General features: G+C 42.4%; 1 pseudogene; it reads right to left on the bottom strand.

The window, feature by feature from the left end:
- Positions 1 to 2,540: 2,540 nt before the first annotated feature.
- LOC133758392 (small ribosomal subunit protein uS10-like) lies at positions 2,541 to 2,890 on the bottom strand (annotated as a pseudogene).
- Positions 2,891 to 19,357: the final 16,467 nt, after the last annotated feature.

Raw genomic sequence — 19,357 nt, forward strand, 5'->3', positions numbered from 1 at the left:
GGCCTACCCAGCTGAATCACAATGCCCCTGCCTCCAAGTAGATATTTTTAAACGAGGAATTTACAATAACAGCAATTACCCAAATTTTAAGTGTCGCATTACAAACTCTCAAGGTACTACACGGAGTTTAAATCCAACTCTGTCATCTATATTTGTACAGAAATTCAATTGCTAAAATTCACAAATGCATTAAAATTATAATGCTATTTTTTCAGTATCTTTAGTTTACTGAGGCAGATTTCTCACAGTATCTGATTTTTGTCATAAATGGCTTTGTTGGGGCTGCCTGCAGTGCCGGCATCTCACATGGGCGCTGGTTCTAGTCCTGGCTGCTCCACTTCTGATCCAGCTCTCTGCTATGGCCTGGGAAAGCAGTAGAAGATGGTCCTTGCACTCACATGGGAGACCTGAAAGAAGCTCCAGGCTCCTTGCTTCAGATCGGCCCAGCTTCTGCCATTATGGCCATTTGGGGAGTGAACCAGATGGAAGGCCTCTCTCTGCATCTCTGTAACTCTGCCTTTCAAATAAATAAATCTTTAAATAAATAAATAAATCTTTTTTAAAAAGTGGCTTTGTTTCCAAGGAAACAAGATCAATTCTCAGGATACAAAGTATATTCCAAAAACTTCTGATTAAAAAGAATTCTAATTAAAACAATCTTGTAGGTATTTCTACAGCAGCACTTCAAAAAGCTCATGGAAAAGTAGAATTTATTTTGGTACAAAAACTTGAAACTTATGCTTACTTTTCCCAATGTACATTTCCTGCAAACTTTCTGAAGATCCCTCCTTAGGAGCTAGGTTTACCAGGTAATGCACTCTCTAGTTCAGAGAATGCTTAACAGTTGTGCTAAAGGATAGATCTGTAGGCTGACTCCTGGCCCTTGATTAATGAGAAATCCTTCACAAATTCTTCATGAGTTAAACCAAGGAGACCAGCCTCCCTGTGAAACAGGACTAGACCATTGCAGGTCTCAGGAACTTCCTTAGATCCATTTGGTAAATCCTTTTTAAAAATTAATTTGAAAGCCACTCATTGTTCCCTAAATGGCACCTACAGCCAGGTCTGCCGCAGGTCAAAACCAAAACTTCATTCTGGTCACGGGTGCCCAAGCACTTGGGAGCACTATCTGTTGCTCTCTCATGCACATTAGCAGGAAGCAGGATAGGAAAGAGTGGCCAGGACTCCAACCAGCACTACAGTAAGATGGTAGCAACACAAGTGGTGACTTAACCTGCTGCACTGTATCTACCTTCGTCTGTCTTCTTGAGAGATTTATGGCCCAAGGCTTTTACAGTTTCCCAAGCTTTTTTTTTTTTCTAATAAGTTGACAATTCAGTTTCATCCACTGAGTTAACCACAATAAAACCTTCCCCCAAAGAAAACTAAGACAAATACATTAAAGATACTCATAGCAAAAACATGACTCGCTTAAAAAAAAAATCGAGGACAGCCATCTTTTGGATCCGCACTAAAATAGGACCCCTATCATTTTACTAATAAGGTAAAAAATGTAGTACACAGTCTGGTAAACAACGTTTCCCATTGTGCCAACATGGACTTGGCCAAGTAAGTCTGCCACACCTGTCATAAATAGAGCTTAGAGGTCTGTATTTTCAAGGAGTACGTGGAGAAAGCTCTACCCAGATAAAACTTAAATGGTGGCATTGCCTTCCCATCACCTCTTTACATTTGACATTAAGAGTCACAATTCCAAACACTTCCAGCATAGAGGAATGGCCATTTAACCTAGGGGTTATGACAGAACACCTGCATTTCATACATTCAGAATTCCATACTTACAGAATTCCATACATATAGAAAACCTATATTCCATACACTCAGAATTCCATACTTACAGAATTCTATACTTACAGAATACCTGTATTCCATACATTCAGAATTCCATACTTACAGAATTCCATATTACAGAATACCTGCATTCCACACAATAGTGCCTGGGTTTGACTGCTTCTGACTCCAAAACCCATGTGAGAGACCAGGATTGAATTCCTGGCTCAGCCCAGCCCTGGCTGCTGGAGACATTTTGGACAATAAAGGAGTACATGGGAGCGCTCAAATTTTAAAAGGAATGACTGATAAGACTGGACTATAGCTTACCTCTAAGCCCTTGCTCTTTACACCATCACTCAAGAAACCTGACAAGACCGAGAGCACTTCATAACAAATCAGATCTTCTCTGGCAGGATCTCAGACATCAGGACATTTTTTTTTCATAAAGTTTCAACACGCAGCCAAAACTACAACTAACTCATCAATGGTAACATCTATGTGCTATTTAGTCGATTTTTTTTTTCAAATGTCAGAAATAAAGTTAATGGTAAACACACTGGTTTAGCTGCCTCTAGGAAATATTAGAATGGCCCACTGTGGAGTACTCATCCATCAAATTATTTCACATGAAAAGTAGGATACATTTCATAGCATACCTCTGTTTATATCCCTTAATTTTGGTATCCTAAATGAAAGTCCACAGAATTTAACAGCCGGTAGTTACATCATGAAAACAATTGGTTGGCTTAGGCTCCGGCAGTGGGGACTTCAACTTCTACCTCGGGCTCAGTGCTGATGGAAGTAATCTACTTACCAATCTCAGAAGGGCTGTGCAAGTGAATGCGCCGCTTATGGAGCTTCCTCTGGAACCGACCCCACGTTTCAGAACCTTCACCACGCCGTGTTTTTCTTGTAGCGATTCTCGGTGTCTTGGTAGGCATCCGAACTGGTCCTTTGACTTAGAAAATTCTTTCCCTTTGCGCCTCGGATCAAGTCAGAACGCACCTTCTCCAGGGACTTGACGCTGCGGCTGGGCAGGGTGATCCTAACGTGGAGAATGGCCACCTCGGGTTCCACTGGTATCTTTAAAAGCCATGGCTGGGCGCGCCTTCCTGACCCACTTACTCCTCGCGGGCGTGAACATCGGTGTCAGGAGCAGGAATGGGCGAAAACAGGCTCGGCACCTAACACCACGGAGTCTTCCTCAGAGCGGGACGTGGCGCCTGAGCGGCGCTGTGCCTCGCTTCCGGGTCCCACACACTCCGGAAGAGGAGCTGTCCCGCGGGCTGCAGAGGGGCCAGGAGGGACCGCCTAGAATTTTTTTTTCTTAATATGAGAGATGGGTATCCCAAGTAGGATTTTTTTTTTTTTTTTTTTTTTTAGATTTATTTACTTGAAAGCAAAGCAACAGAGAGTGGAGGAGAGTGAGAGCAAGAAAGAGGAAAGAGGAGAGAAAGAAAGAAATAGCTTCCATCCATTGGTTCACTCCCCAAATGGCCACAATGGCTGGAGCTGGGCCGAGCTGAAGCCCGGAGATATTTTCTGTTTTTGTTGTTCTTTTTTCGTAAAAATTTATTTATTTTGCTTGAAAGGCAGAGTTACAGGGAGAGAGAAAGAGAGACAGAGAGAAAGAAAGAAATATCTTCTGTCTACTGGTTCCAAATGGCCACAGCAGTCAGGTTTGGGCCCTGTTGAAGCCAGGAGCCAGGAACTTCATTCTGGCTTCCCAAAATGGGTGGCAGGAGCCCAGCACATCCCAGTAACCCTCTTCCCAGTTGCCTTAGCGGGAGCCTTATCAGGAAACTAGATCAAAATTGGAATAGTTAGGGCTTGAATCAGCATTCCAATAAGGAATGCTGGCATCAAAAGTGGTGGCTTGGGGACAGTGGTGGCGTAGCGGGTGGAGCCACTACCTGCAGTGCCGGCATCCCATATGGGCATCAGTTCAAGTCCCAGCTGCTCCACTTCCAATCCAGCTCTCTGCTATGACCTGGGAATGCAGTGGAGGATGGCCCAAGTCCTTGGGCCTCTGCATCCATGTGGGAGACCCAGGGGAGGCTCCTGGCTCCTGGCTTGGGATCGGCACAGGTCTGGCCGTTGCGGCCAGTTGGGGAGTGAACCGGGGGATGGAGGACCTCTCTCTCTATCTGCCTCTCCTCTCTCTGTGTAACTCTTTCAGGTAAATAAATCAGTCTTTAAAAAAAAAAAAAAAAGGCACCACAGTGCTGGCCTCTACAGTAGAGAATTATTAAGAAGCAATACAGTGTAATGATAACCTGAACAGAACCCCTTCATCTTAGCTTGCCCAATATTTAGTAAGCATGGACTACATACTGAATATTCCATAGGGATCTACTCCCTTCTCTACAAAATATCTGGAGTCAGAGACCTGCTTTGCAATTCAATCTCATCCCTCAAGACACTCTAGGAAAGTCATCAGTCCTCTGCACTTCACTTTTCTCCTTTGTAAAATATGTAAATAACAGCAGTAGCTCTGGAGATTATTGTGAGTGAAATAAATGGAAGGATATATGGGGAAGTGTTGTGTATTAGCAAATAGGGCACTGAAAAAAATATGCACACCTTGGTATTTTTTTAGGATATTTATGACGATTAAATTCAACTGTTGTTAATTACCATTGAGTGGACTCCACCCATCCCCAATTTCCTTCAAAGTGAGAAGCATTAGGATCTTAGTCACTGTCATATAAACTACAATTCTTTAATAAAAATAATTAAAATAAAATTTCTTGTGAAATAACAGCACCTTAAGATATCCTCCTCAGTCCTCCTAGAATATTTGAGCCCAGAAAACCATTGTCAGTGGTTAGCCCAGGCTGTTAACCTCCTGCTATTGACTTCTCAGAAACCATCCCTCTCCTTAGAGATGGTCAGGCGGGAGCTTGATAAGAATCTATAACATTTCCTGTGACGGTTCACTTTGAGTCCTGCATTCCAGGAAGCAGACAGCCCACCCTCTTTGTTTAATCAGGACTTCTGGAACAATCTGTGCACCCTCTATCTACAGAGCTGTTGTTAGACTTTTCCCTCTTAGTCATCCATTCAGGTTGCCTCGTTACTCCATCTGGGAGCATCACAGATGAGTTACGAGCTGTAATCCCACTGTAAGGGATGGGAGAATGGCTCAGGAGAACTTATTCCTATAAAACCATTGAATAGGGGCTGGCACTGTGGCGTAGTGGGTAAAACTGCTGCCTGCAGTGCCAGCATCCCATATGGGTGCCAGGTTCAAGACCAGTCTGTTCCACTTCCAATCCAGCTCTCTGCTATGGCCTGGGGAAAACAGTAGAAGATGGCCCAAGTGCTTGGGCCCCTGCACCTGCGTGGGGGACTTGGAAGAAGCTGCTGGCTCCTGGCTTCAAATTGGCCCAGCTCCAGCCATTGTGGCGATTTGGGGAGTGAACCAGGGGATGGAAGCGCTCTCGCTCATTCGCCTGCGCTCGCTCTCTCTCTCTCTGCCTCTGCCTTTCAAATAAATAAATAAATCTTAAAAAAACATCTTTAAAAAACCATTGAATATACCACAACAATACAGAAATTCATCTCTTACATCTAAAGGCTGCTACAATGGAGATGATCTTGAGATTCTTTTTCCTATGCTATTTCAGGCTTTTTTTTTTCCTTTTGTACAAGAGAAAGCTGATTTTTATTTCTCCCTCTCTCCAAAGTGTAAGGGCAAACTTATGGTTGTATGACATATGGCATATGACAATTTTACTACAATCCTCACCAGTGTATTACGCATAGAGAGGAAAATTGTCTACTACTTGAAATGAATTCACAGGAAATAAATTCTGTTAGTGGTAACATCAGGCTCCCAGAAAAAAAAATATTTTCAAAAAAATGTTTAAAAACTCAGGAAAAAAAAAAGATTTTTTTCATGAAATGGTGAACCCAACAGAGCAGCTTGTATGTCATGGAACAGAGACACCTGTTCCCTCACATCGCCCTTCCAATCATAGTTGTTATTGCTGAGATACTATCTTCTGGAATCACAAGTACTTACCTCTCCAGCGGATGTATGCTCTGCTGGCTGTGCTCAGGTAACTTCTCTGTGTACGGCATCATCCCACACCAGCTATGAAGTAATTTGTTACCATCAATAGTACCCTTACACACCTCCTGAAGAAAGCAGATGATTTTACTTTTTCTTTGTAAATTAGGCTACATTTGAAATGATCCCCAGTGTGCATGGGATCCTTCTGATTTGCTTTCTTCAGTGGGACAGATGGATGGTAATAGAGTGATGCCTAGAATTTGCATGAGGGATATGTGAATATCACCTCTCACGAGTGTCACAGAAGATGAACAAGAGTTGAGAACAGCTGGCCTGGCAATCCAATGATGTATTGGCCTTGATAATTAGAAGAATGTGATAAAGACATGCTTCTGACCTTAAGAAACCTATAATGCAACCAGCAGGATGATTTCAACACACATGCATCAGATATTCACAAGAATAACACATAATTAAGAACTAATTCATGGAGCTCCAAATGGCAGGGATGAAAGATAAACTGTCAGACCTATTTCAAAGAGAGAAGTGCAGCTTGATTAGAGGAGATAATAGAATGAGAGAATCAAAGATGACATTGAGCATTCTAACTTAGGAAAAGAGAAAACAGAGGGATTAGGGAAGGTCACGATGTGGTGACTGGACATCCCAGTGGCGATGCTACTGAGATGGTTATAGATATGTGTAGCAGCCCCCAGAGATGCTCTGAAAGCCTTTCATAACACACTTGGCCAAGCCTGAGGAGTTGCAAACATGGATTTGACATGACATTTTAAGAAGTATTGATGTAATTATATTCAGTAGACAAAAGAGCTTCAGGAAGGATTTTAAACAGGAGGGCAACATGGTTTCAGTTTACTTGGGTAACCAATTTTTTTCTCATAGGTTTTAATAACTTTGATTATACTAGAAAGATCACAACAGAATGTTATAAATGTAAATGTAGATACCATTGGAAACATTATAAAGTTTATAATGTAATCAGCAATTTTTAAGTTTATTTTTCTTAATGTTTCCCTTGCACAGAGTCAAGGACACCACGTAGGTACTCTTTATACTGCTGAAAATCTTTACATGGAGAAAAAAAAGTTATGGATTGTTGAAATTGATTTCAAGAGGCAGACATTTGGTCCAGCAGTTAAGATGCTACTTGGGATGCCTGCCCCCCATATTGCAGTGTCTGGGTTTGATTCCTGGCTCAGCTCCTAATTCCAGCCTCCTGCTAAAGAGCACTCTGGAAGGCAGCAGGCGATGGCTCAAATAGTTGTCTCTCTGCCACCCATATGGGAGATGCAGAATGAATTCCCAGCTCCTGCCTTCTGCTTGGCCCAGAACCAGGTTGTTGTAGGCATTTGGGGACTGAGCCAGAGGGATTAAACCAATGAGTGAGATCTCTCTTTCTCTCGCTCTCTCCCTCCCTCCCTTCCTCTTCCTCTCCCTCTCCCTCTCCCTTTCCCCCAAATAAAATAAATTAAAAAAAAAGAAAGAAAAGAAAGAGGCTTAACAGGCTAATCCTCCGCCTTGCGGCGCCGGCACACCGGGTTCTAGTCCCGGTTGGGGCGCCGGATTCTATCCCGGTTGCCCCTCTTCCAGGCCAGCTCTCTGCTGTGGCCCGGGAGTGCAGTGGAGGATGGCCCAAGTGCTTGGGCCCTGCACCCGGATGGGAGACCAGGAGAAGCACCTGGTTCCTGCCTTCGGATCAGCGCGATGCACTGGCCGCAGCGGCCATTGGAGGGTGAACCAACAGCAAAAAGGAAGACCTTTCACTCTGTCTCTCTCTCTCACTATCCACTCTGCCTTTCAAAAAATAAACAAACAAACAAACAAAAAAAAAAAAAAAAAAAAAAAAGAGGGGCCAGTGCTATGGCGCAGTGGGTAAAAGCTCCAGCCTGCAGTGCCGGCAATCCCATATGGGTGCTGTTTCGAAAATCGCAGCTGCTCCACTTCCAATCCAGCTCTCTGCTATGGCCTAAGAAAGCAGTAGAAGATGGCCTAAGTGCTTGGGCCTCTGCACCCACTTAGCGGACTGGAAAGAAGGTCCTGGCTCTTGGCTCCTGGCTCCTGGCTTTGAATCAGCCCAGCTCCGGCTGCTGTGGCCATTTGGAGAGTGAACCAGGGGCTGGAAGATCACTCTCTTTCTCTTTCTCTTTCTCTTTCTCTTTCTCTTTCTCTTTCTCTTTCTCTTTCTCTTTCTCTTTCTCTTTCTCTTTCTCTCTCTCTCTCTCTCTCTCTCTCTCTCTCTCTTTCTGACTCTACCTTTCTCGGTAACTCTGCCTCTCAAATAAGTAAAAAATAAGCACGTTAAGAAATAAAGAAAAAAGAAAGAAAGATTGAGACAGGGGATGTTGCGTGGTAGATAAAGCTGCAGCCCATGAAACCGGCATCCCATATAGGCACCAGTTTGTGTCCTGGCTAATCTACTTCTGATCCAGCTCCCTGCTCATAGCCTGAGAAAAGCAGCAGAAGATGGCTCAAGTGTTTGAGTCCCTGCCACCCAGGGAGAAGCTCTTGGCTCCTGGATTTGGCCTGGCTCAACCCTGACAGTTGTAGCTATCTGGGGAGTGAACCAGCAGATGAAAATCTCTCTCTCTCTCTCTCTCTCTCTCTCTCTCTCTCTGTCTCCCTCTCTCTTTCTCTCTCTTTCTCTCCTTCCCTCTCTCTTTCTAAATCTAACTCTCAAAATAAATAAATGAATCTCTAAAAAAAAGAGAAACATTACATTTAGTTTCCTGACAAAACAAAATAAAACATGCCAAATATGGGAGGCAACAATAATTTTAGAGTGAATTAACCAACAAGTTTTTCTCTTTCTGTGCTTATTTTCCTATGGTTTCCTTGTTTAGTCAAAGAACCAAGCAGTCTTGTTAATAAATTAGTTCAACAGACAGCTGATATCCTTAGAGACAAATATAGGGCAAGGTTTGGCATTTCACACACAGGATAAAAGACTGCACTGCAGCTATTTCTGGAGACTTTTCTGTGACTTTTTCCCTTGGGAAATTGTGCCAGCTATACATTTTACATTTTCACTTACTAAGAAAATGAATATCTTGAAACATGAAAAGTAACTGAACTTCAGTGTTACATATTAACACTCCTAAATCACCCTTACCGCATGTAAGGTAAGTATCCAAAAGAAGTTCAATGAAGATTTCTCTTTTGTTTCTTGTTAACAAAAATTAAAAAAAAAAAAAGCCAAAGGAAGGAAATGTGCATTCCCAACTGCTCCACTTCTGATCCAGCCCCCTACTGATGTGTCTGGGAAAGCAAAGAAGATGGCCCAGGAATTTGGAGCCCTGCCACCCACATAGGAGACCTGGATTAGACCCCTGGCTCCTGGTTTCATTCTGGCCCACTATTGGCTATTGTAGCCATTGGGGAGTAAACCAGTGGATGGAAGATCTCTCTCTGTCTCTCTCTCTTTCCCTCTATCTGCCTTTTAAATAAATAAATGGATTTGTTTTTGTTTTGTTTTGTTTTGTTTGTTTGGGGTTTTTTGTTTGTTTGTTTCTTTTACAGGCAGAGTGGACAGTGAGAGAGAGAGACAGAGAGAAAGGTCTTCCTTTTGCCGTTGGTTCACCCTCCAATGGCCGCTGCGGCAAGCGCACCGCGCTGATCCGAAGCCAGGAGCCAGGTGCTTCTCCTGGTCTCCCATGGGGTGCAGGGCCCAAGCACTTGGGCCATCCTCCACTGCACTCCCTGGCCACAGCAGAGAGCAGGCCTGGAAGAGGGGCAACCAGGACAGAATCTGGCACACCGACTGGGACTAGAACCCGGGGTGCCAACGCCCCAAGGTGGAGGATTAGCCTAGGGAGCCGCAGCACTGGCCATAGATTTGTTTTTTTTTTTAACTTTTATTTAATGAATATAAATTTCCAGTGTACAGCTTATGGATTACAATGGCTTCCCCCTCCCATAACTTCCCTCCCACCCGCAACCCTCCCCTCTCCTGCTCCCTCTCCCCTTCCATTTGCATCAAGATTCATTTTCAATTCTCTTTATATACAGAAGATCAATTTAGTATAAAGATTGCAACAGTTTGCACCCACATAGAAACACAAAGTGAAACATACTATTTGAGTACTAGTTATAGCATTAAATCAAAATGTACAGCACATTAAGGACAGAGATCCCACATGAGGAGCAAGTGCACAGTGGCTCCTGTTGTTGACCCAACAAAATGACACTCTAGTTTATCGCGCCAGTAACCATCCTAGGCTGTCGTCATGAGTTGCCTAGGCTATGGAAGCCTTCCAAGTTTGCCGACTCTGATCATATTTAGACAAGGTCATAAAAGACAGAGTGAGGATAGTAACCAGTGATCCTAAGAGTGGCATTTACCAGGTTTGAACAATTATACAGCATTAAGTGGGGAAGAGGACCATCAGTACACACATGTTGGGAGTAGAGCCATTGGTGGTAGAGTAGAGGTTATGTTTACAAAGGAGTGAGGCCCAAGTGTGCTAGACAGGGCCTAGAAAAAAGGACAGAGTCATTATTAGAGGAGCTAAGAAAGGTGCTGTCCAAGCTACAAGTAATTTTTCTGATTGAGAGCAAATAGAACCTGATAGAAGGGGCTTGATAATAATATGTTGGGCTTTAGGCCTTGTAAACTCAGAGGCCCAGACCTATCTATCTCTTCACATGGGGTATATCCTAAGAGAGGTGTGAACCTCCTAGGGGAAGGCACTCTGTTGACTTTCATTACTTGGCTGGCCTGGGAGGAGAGCTGGCCAGGTAAAGGCAGGGGGCATCTCTAACAAGAAATTTACAGTTCTGCCTGCAATGTTGCTGACCCTACTTGACCATCCCCTCAGCTGCAGTGGTCACTTTGGAAGTTGGGCTGAGTGAAGGGCTTTTCAGCTTGGAGCCAATAAGATCTGTGGCTCTGACCTGGGCATCCTTCGACTCCAGGGCAGGTCCATTCCCAGTGATCCAACTCTTGGCAGAGCTGCCAGGGCTCTTCACAAGCTGACTTCTGCTGAAGCCCAGGCTTACCACATTGAAAGCCACTGCAGTGGACTGGCCTGTTGGGTCTCCTTGAGGGCAGATCACTGTACAGATCAGCCATTAATATTCCTGCCACCCATTGCTTCTGATGCCGAGCTTTCTTTTCCTCCTGGTTTGTGTTAAAGCAGACCAGAGGATGCAAGTCAAGGGAGTGCCCAAGTCCCATCTCTAATCTTCGGTGGCCTGAACTACAAGTCTATAGTCACAGGCATGGTCTGTAGTAGTTTTTCTAAGGTAGACAATGCCCATGAGGAAAATTATATTCTCACTTTAAAACTTTCTTTCCCTTTGGTCTGAAAGGGAGGTTTTTTCTACTTACTGTATACTTCGCTGATGGCAAAGTGAATCTAGCTATGAGATTATTATTTAAGTTCTTATTTTGGCTATGCTATTACAGAAAAATGTTAGCCATCTCTTTTATAAGTTCTAAAGATTAAATTGTGCATCCTACAGATTCCTTCATAATAGAATTAGTTTCCTACCTTGAATAGAATAGAGAAATGAAAGAACAAGTTGGGCTTAGAATAGAGAAATGAGGGAGCAAGTCCTAGATCGCTTGCTGACAATAGCAATATCACATGAATACTTAGCAAACCATTTAAACCATTAGATAACAACTTAAGAAAACATTTACCAGAAGGTCCAATGCCTTCTATAAATTTTAAGAATCATGTATTTGAAAACACCTCTTAAATATCTAACATGGTGTAGTTTGTTTAACCAGTAAACTTAAGCACAAGCATCTAAAATGTTTTTAGTTTCTTTCTACCAACACGTTTAAAACATATGATACACAGATTCAGGTCACACAAATTAAAATGTATCTTTGATTGATTTTAGCAGCTTAAATTTATGGGCAATCTTATCTATAAGCCATTTAAAATAAAACTCTTAATAAAATTTCCCCATGTGGACATACAATATGTACACACATATAACATAGCATAATAGACCAATATAGCAATTTTAATAATAGCTTTTAAAATCTTTAACTCTTTTTGTAGATTGCCAATTGATTTGAATTGCTTTTTGTTTTTAGTAACCTCAGTTAACCATACTTTCTCTCAGTTGGTACTGTTAATACATTATTGGCTTCATCTGTTTACAGAGCCATCCCAAAGTACTGAATACAATAAAAGTGGCTGGAAAAAGTCCATAGGAACCTATAGGAGGACAGCTAAACACAGAACCAACAATGCTTTAGTTTTATGAGCAGGACATCATATATAACTATGGATGACAAAAGACTTTAAGTCGCCATGTTTAAAATTATAAACTCATCAACCAACAAGAGGCACTTGCTTACTTCACAGTATTTTTGAAAGCACCTGTAGGATTTTACAAGTATTTAACCCTTTAGGCCTCTGGGGCTTTCTCATTTGATAACTATCATGTCTAGTAACACAAGATCATTAGACTTTTTAATTCTCAAACATTTGTATTAATAGCATTTTCCATTATAGAAACTTAAAAGTCTGGTACCACATCACATCTTGACAGTCCTTCTAATATAATCCAAATAGCCTGATTAGTTGGTGTCTCTATAAGATGAGAGACATAGGTCCTTCGATTTTTTCAGTTGGGCCCAAACTGGAAAAACCAAAGTCCAGGATTTACTGGAAATTTTAGAGACCAGATTGTTTGAAACTTTGATTTTTTGAATGCCTGTCAAGAATGCCAAGAAGGCTCAAAATCCAAAATATCTGGTTGAAATAAGATTCCTTAAAATCATGACATAACATAGACCAAATTTGATCAGTGTTACAAGGTGATTATTCAAATCTTTGAAAATAAGCACATATTTAAATAACCCATAGCTCTTAATAAAAATTCAGCTGTTTTTGAACAATTAGAATTTAACAGACATCAAGAGAACATAATAGATTACTTTAACACATTGCTTTAACAGAGCATCAGAGTTTAATTCTATGTCAAAGAGAAATTGAGCTTCCTGTGATCTTTTGCTGTGAGGTTTCCTTCCTTTACCTTCTTTCATATTGGTGACCATGTTTCTGTGTTTCTGTGTGTAACACATCTTTAAGCATCTTTTGCAGGGCAGGACGAGTGGCAACAAATTCTTTCAGTTTCTGTTTGCTATGAAAAGTCTTAATTTCACCTTCATTCACAATTGAGAGCTTTACAGGATATAGTATTCTGGGCTGGCAGTTTTTCTCTCTTAGTACCTGGGCTATGTCTCGCCATTCCCTTCTAGCTTGTAGGGTTTCTGATGAGAAGTCTGCTGTGAGTCTAATTGGAGATCCTCTAAGAGTAATCTGACGTTTCTCTCTTGCACCTTTTAGGATCTTTTCTTTATGTTTCACTGTGGTGAGTTTGATTACAACATGTCATGGTGAGGATCTCTTTTGGTCATGTTTATTAGGGGTTCTATAAGTTTCCTGTACTAAGATGCCTCTGTCCTTCTCCAAACCTGGGAAATTTTCTGCTAGTATCTCACTGAAAATGCCTTCTAATCCTTTCTCCCTCTCCATGCCTTCAGGAACTCCTAGAACCCGAATGTTGGGTTTTTTAATAGTATCCTGTAGATTCCCGACAATATTTTTTAGATTTCTAATTTCTTCTTCTTTTCTTTGGTTTACCTGTTTCCTTTCCTGTTCTCTGTCTTCTAAGTCTGATATTCTCTCTTCTGCTTCGCCCATTCTGTTTTTAAGGCTCTCTAATGTGTTTGTCATTTGATCTATTGAATTCTTCATTTCATTATGATTTCTCGTCACTATCACAGTTTCTTGTTCCACTAGTTGTTTCATTTCATTTTGATTCCTCCTTAATATTTCATTTTCACGAGAGAGATTTTCTATCTTGTCCATTAAGGATTTCTGTAGTTCAAGAATTTGTTTTTGAGAACTTCTTAATGTGCTTATCAGTTTTTTGAGATCTGCTTCTTGCATTTCTTCGATCTCATCATCTTCATAATCTTGAATTGGGGTATCTTGTTCATTTGGGGGCGTCATAGTGTCTTCCTTGTTCTTGTTAGCTTGGTTTTTGCGTTTGTTGTATGGCATGTTGGAGATATTTGGTTTCTTCACTGTGGTGTTTTTTCTTGTTACACTATGGCTCTATATTAAGTGGACTGTCTGCTTTTAGTGGAGCTTTAGAGGCTTGAGATGAGTGTGGACTGAGAGCTGTGTTTGGTTCCTCAGGGTTGAGGGTGTGTCAAAGATGACACTCCCAGGTTAGGTGTGGTAAATCTCTCTTTCTTTTTTTTGATTCAAAAGGGAAGTAATTCTGCACAGCTGAACGTAATTGGAGGTAGTTAGCAGGCAAATGATATACCCACAGGAGCCAGAGATCAGAAGCTCTTTCCCAAGGACCACACAGGGAATCTGTGCTGCCCTCAGTGTGGGCTCCAATTCTCCTGCAGTCTCCCACTGGGTTGCCAAGTTAGATCCTAATCTCCTGTTATTTCACCCCTCCCCCCAGAGTCAGGTTTTTCTGCTAGGCTCAGGGCTGGTGCAGACCTGAGGTCGCCCTGCTTATGACGTATGTCCAAAATGGCGCCTGCTCTGTCTTGCTCGCCTTTGAGAGGTGAGCGGAGAGAAACTTGTGTCCGTATCGGTCACTTTTTTTTTTTTCCTCTCTCTCTTCTAGTTAGCCTGGTGAATTTTTCCCCACGGAGTTTCAAGCCTCGTTCCCTCTAGCTTCCTCTTTCCACTTGCCCGCTGATGTCTTGGGCTATTGAGGTTCGGCTCACCTCGCGTTCCAGCGCTGGTGCGTTGAGTCTGCCACTGGTGTCCCGAACTTGGGCTCCCACGCTCTCCACGCAGGTCCACTGTGAATCACTAGTTCCGGAAGTTTCCTCTGCTGTTTCATCCCCTACTCTTCCTTGACCCTGCAGTATCTCCACTTATATTAAACTGTCTCTCCCCCGGACTAATAGTGTGCTCCCTGCCTACTCCGCCATCTTGCCGCTCCCCCATAGATTTGTTTTAAAAGAAAGATGATTCAGGGCCAGCGCCATTGCTCACTTGGTTAATCATCCGCCTGTGGCACTGGCGTCTCATATAAGCTTCAGGTTCTTGTCCCGGTTGCTCCTCTTCCAGTCCAGCTCTCTGCTGTGGCCCGGGAGGGCAGTGGAGGATGGTCCAAGTGCTTGGGCCCCGCACCCGCATGGGAAACCAGGAAGAAGCACCTGGCTCCTGGCTTCAGATCAGTGCAGCACGCCGGCCGTAGCAGCCATCTGGGGCATGAACCAACGGAGAGAAGACCTTTCTCTCTCTCTCTCTCTCTCTCTCTCTCTCTCTCTCACTGTCTATAACCTGTCAAATTAAAAAAAGAAAGAAAGAAAGATGATTCAGGACCAGCACTGTGGCTCAGTAAGGTTAATCCTCTGCCTGCTACGCCGGTTTCCATTGTGGGCGCCAGTTCTAGTTCTAGCTGCTCCTCTTCCAATTCAGCTCTCTGCTGTGGCCTGGAAAAGCAGTAGAGGATGGCCCAAGTCCTTGGGCCTCTGCACCCATGTGGGAGACCAGGTAGAGGCACCTGGCTCCTGGCCTCAGATCAGCACAGTTCTGGCTGTTGCTGCCCTTTGGGGAGTAAACCATGGATGGAAGACCTTTCTCTCTGTCTCTCCCTCTCACTGTAACTCTACCTCTCAAATAAATAAATAAAATCTTTAAATAAAAAAAAGAAGAAAGATGATTCATAGGCTCCAAAGTGGTTCACTAAGGAAAGAATTATCCAACTGAACAGCAGTGAAGGAGGTATAAATATCTGATCCATGATTTTAGCAAGACCTCCCAAAGAAATCCCATGAACCAAAGGCAGATTTGCTTACTCAAGGTAGGCAAATCTGTAAATAGTGGAATAATGTTGATTGTGGGTAAAAATCCAACTGGAAGGAGACCTCTGGGGATTTTGCCTCATCTTTTTCCTTCCTACAATGTTATCAATAACCTGAATGAACACCTAGAAGGCACAGAGGTAAGATTCACTCATTAGACTGAAGAATAAAAACTTTAATAGATTTTGCCTTTTTTCCTTATATTGGGGTGGGGGAATGATTCAAAATAAATTAGATGAAAAATTTGAAAATTAAATAGAAAATTGTATATTGCCAAAAGGCAAATATACAGACTTCTTCTCACTTTATGTTCAGAATGACTCTGAGAGGTAGGTATTATATTTGAGAGATCATAAGTGATAAAACCGAGGTTTGCCAGTTTAGTAGCTTCCAAGTCACCTTCCAACCTCTTGCTTCCATTGTCACATCTCCTATGGTTCAGTTTGATCCATCTTCCTCTCTCTAATAAGGAAACTGTTGAACCAGACCCATCTTAAGGACTGAATGTTTGTATGTCTTCCCTAAATTCATTTGCAAAAATGTAAATCCCCAGCATGAGGAAGAGCCCTCAAGAATGGAATTAGTTGTGTGTGTGTGTGTTTTTTTTTAAGATAGAAATAAGACATGATCTTACTTGCTTTATCATAGGAGGATACAAGAAAATGGACATGTATAAAGCGAGAAGAGTACCCTCCCTAGACACTGCACATGCCAGCACCTTGATCATGGGGTTCTCAGCCTCCAGAATTGTGAGAAATAAATGTGCTGTTTGTAAGCCACTGGTCTATGGCGTTCTGTTGTAGCAGCCCTAACTTACTAAGACACCCACCCAGGCAATCCAGGATGGATTCTCATCTCAAAACCTTTAATTTAATGCCCTCTGTGAGTCCCTTTGGTTTTACAAGGAGACATTCACAGGTTCCACTGAGTCAAACATGGATAACTTTGGAAGACATTATCCAGCCAACCACGGTGACAGAGAGTGAGCAAGTAGCGGAGTAGCTGGAGGTGAAACAGAGATGAGTGATTGAGAGCTAAGTGACATGAGCCCTGAAGGTCATTGTAAATATCTTGGGTTTTACCATGAATGAAGTGGAAAGCCATGCAGAAAAGTAACATAACTGAACTTGTTTCTTTAAAGAACCATCTTAGCTGTACTGAGAGAAGACGACAGAGAGGCATGAGAGACATGAGAAGAACAGTGAGAAGGTGCCTGAGATGCTCTAAATGAGAGACGATGGCAACTCACACATTCTGCCAGCACGTGTGATCAGAAGTTGTGGGCTTCTGGAGATACTTAGTGGAGATCGAAGAGGATTTTCTGACAGATTCAATGTGCTCAGAGAAAGTGTGATCAAAAGTGAGTGTGGAGCCAGTGCTGTGGCACAGCAGGTTAATGCCCTGGCCTGAAATGCTGGTATCCCATATGGGCCCCAGTTCGAGTCCCGGCTGCTCTTTTTCTGATCCAGCTCTCTGCTGTGGCCTGGAAATGCAGTAGAGAATAGCTCAAGTCCTTGGACCCCTGCACCAAAGACCTGGAAGAAGCTCCTGGCTTCTGGCTTCAGATTGGTGCAGCTCTGGCTGTTGTGGCCAATTGAGTGAACCATCGGATGGAAGACCTCTCTCTCTCTCTCTCTCTCCTCTCTCTGTGTAACTCTGACTTTCAAATAAATAAATTAATTTAAAAAAAAGACGAGTGCTTTTTTTTTTCTTTTTAATCTGAGCAAAAGAACTAGAAGAATGGACTTGCCATCAACTGAAATATGAACTCTAAAGAAGGAGTAGGTTTGTGCAAGTTCTTAGGACAGAACTACACATTTCTGTTTTGAATATGTTAATCCTTCATGCCTGTTAGACATCCAAGGAGAGACACTGAATAAGGAGCTAGACTTAGGAATCTAGCATTTAGGAGAAAATTCTGATCTAGAAGTATTAACCTGGGAACATGGGAATTAACAGCATATAGATGGAGATTTTAGCTATGAGACTGGATACGATCATCAAGGGAATAAATGTAAGGTAAATAAGCAATGATCAAGGATTGAATTCTGGAGCATGTGCATTTCGAGAGGAAAGGAAAAAAAGGGGAGCTATAAACAGGAAGTAAAAGAAAATTACAGGGCTAGTGTTTTTTCTTGGAAGTTAAGTATATTAAATGTAAGGAAAAGGAGTGCAGATCAGAGAGGAGACAGGATACGAACTCACAGCCAAAACAAATAATTTATTTACAGAGTAGGTGACCAATTTCCAGTGTGCACATGGACCGAACATGTTGCAGCAGTCCCAGTACTCAGCAGGATGACCAATCCACAATCCACGTGATCTGGAATAGTCTTTTAAGTCTGAGCAGTAGTAGTTAGGAGCACATTGCCACAGCACCAGTCTGGGCCAAATTAGCTGTTGGGTCACATTATCTACATGCAATATAAGGCTTTACATAACCCATAATCTGGATTCCATATCTTTCCATGTACTGAAACCATAATGGCCCATTTTCAGGTCATATCTTATTTGGATTCTCAGCTGGAATTTGGTTGACAACTCTCAGCATGAAATAAATTCTCCCTCCTTGACACTAACTTTTTCTTTGTTGAGGAAGGATAATTTGGTGGAGGGTTACCAGAAATTTTTTACATTTAAAAATTTTAACTGATGCATAAAATTATACATATTTATGGGGTACCATGTGATGTTCTGATACATGTAGACTTTATAAAATATCCTTTCAGTGTAAAAACATCTATCTTAAACGTTTATCATTTCTTTATGATGAGAATATAAGAAAAACACACAATATATTATAATTTTCTATAGTCTACTAGAGATTTTTAAGAAAATGAATGAGGAGATTAAATTTTGGACTTTGGAAAAAGTCACTCTGAAAGTATATTGTGGGGCCGACACTGTGGCACAGTGGGTTAACACCCTGGCCTGAAGTGCCGGCATCCCATATAGGCTCCGGTTCAAGACCCGGCTGCTCCACTTCTGATCCAGCTCTCTGCTATGGCCTGGGAAAGCAGTAGAAGATGGCCCAAGTTCTTGGGCCCCTGAACCCACGTGAGAGATCTGGAAGAAGCTCCTGGCTCCTGGCTTTGGGTCAGCGCAGCTCCAGCTATTGCAGCCAATCGGATGAATCATCGGATGGAAGACCACCCCCCCTCCCGCCTCTCCTCTCTCTGTGTAACTCTGACTTTCAAATAAATAAATAAATCTTAAAAAAAAAAAAAGAAAGTATATTGTACCATGTAGAAAGAGGGTTTTATAGGAGGGTCTCAAGGAAGAGACTGAAAGAAAGGAAACCATAGGAGAGATAGTTACATGAAAGTGAGCCAGAGAAGAGAAGAAAAACATAACAGGGGAGCTAGATCTAGTAGTAGGAAATTAGGGCAAGCCTCTGAGAGGAGGTACTATTCCAAACTGAGATCAGAAGAATGACAAGGAGATAATTTAGGCAAAGAGGTAAGATTAGAAAGAGTGAAAAGGAAAGAAAGCAGTGGTAGAATTTCTGGAATGCTAATGTTAAAAGTCAAGCAACAGGAAAGGATAATAAGAAGGAGCAGCCAAAGAGCTAGGATGAGAATTGGGAGAGAATAATGCCATGGAATCTGCAGAGTTGAGTTCCAAGCAGGTTGCAATGGAGTAAGGATTCAGGGGGATCTTATGCCAGGACACTGAGGGACTGCAGAAGCAGAGCATGGGGAGGTCGAGAGGCTGGAAGG

This window comes from Lepus europaeus, chromosome 4, assembly GCF_033115175.1.
Source record: "Lepus europaeus isolate LE1 chromosome 4, mLepTim1.pri, whole genome shotgun sequence".
In the NCBI taxonomy this organism is placed as follows: Eukaryota; Metazoa; Chordata; class Mammalia; order Lagomorpha; family Leporidae; genus Lepus; species Lepus europaeus.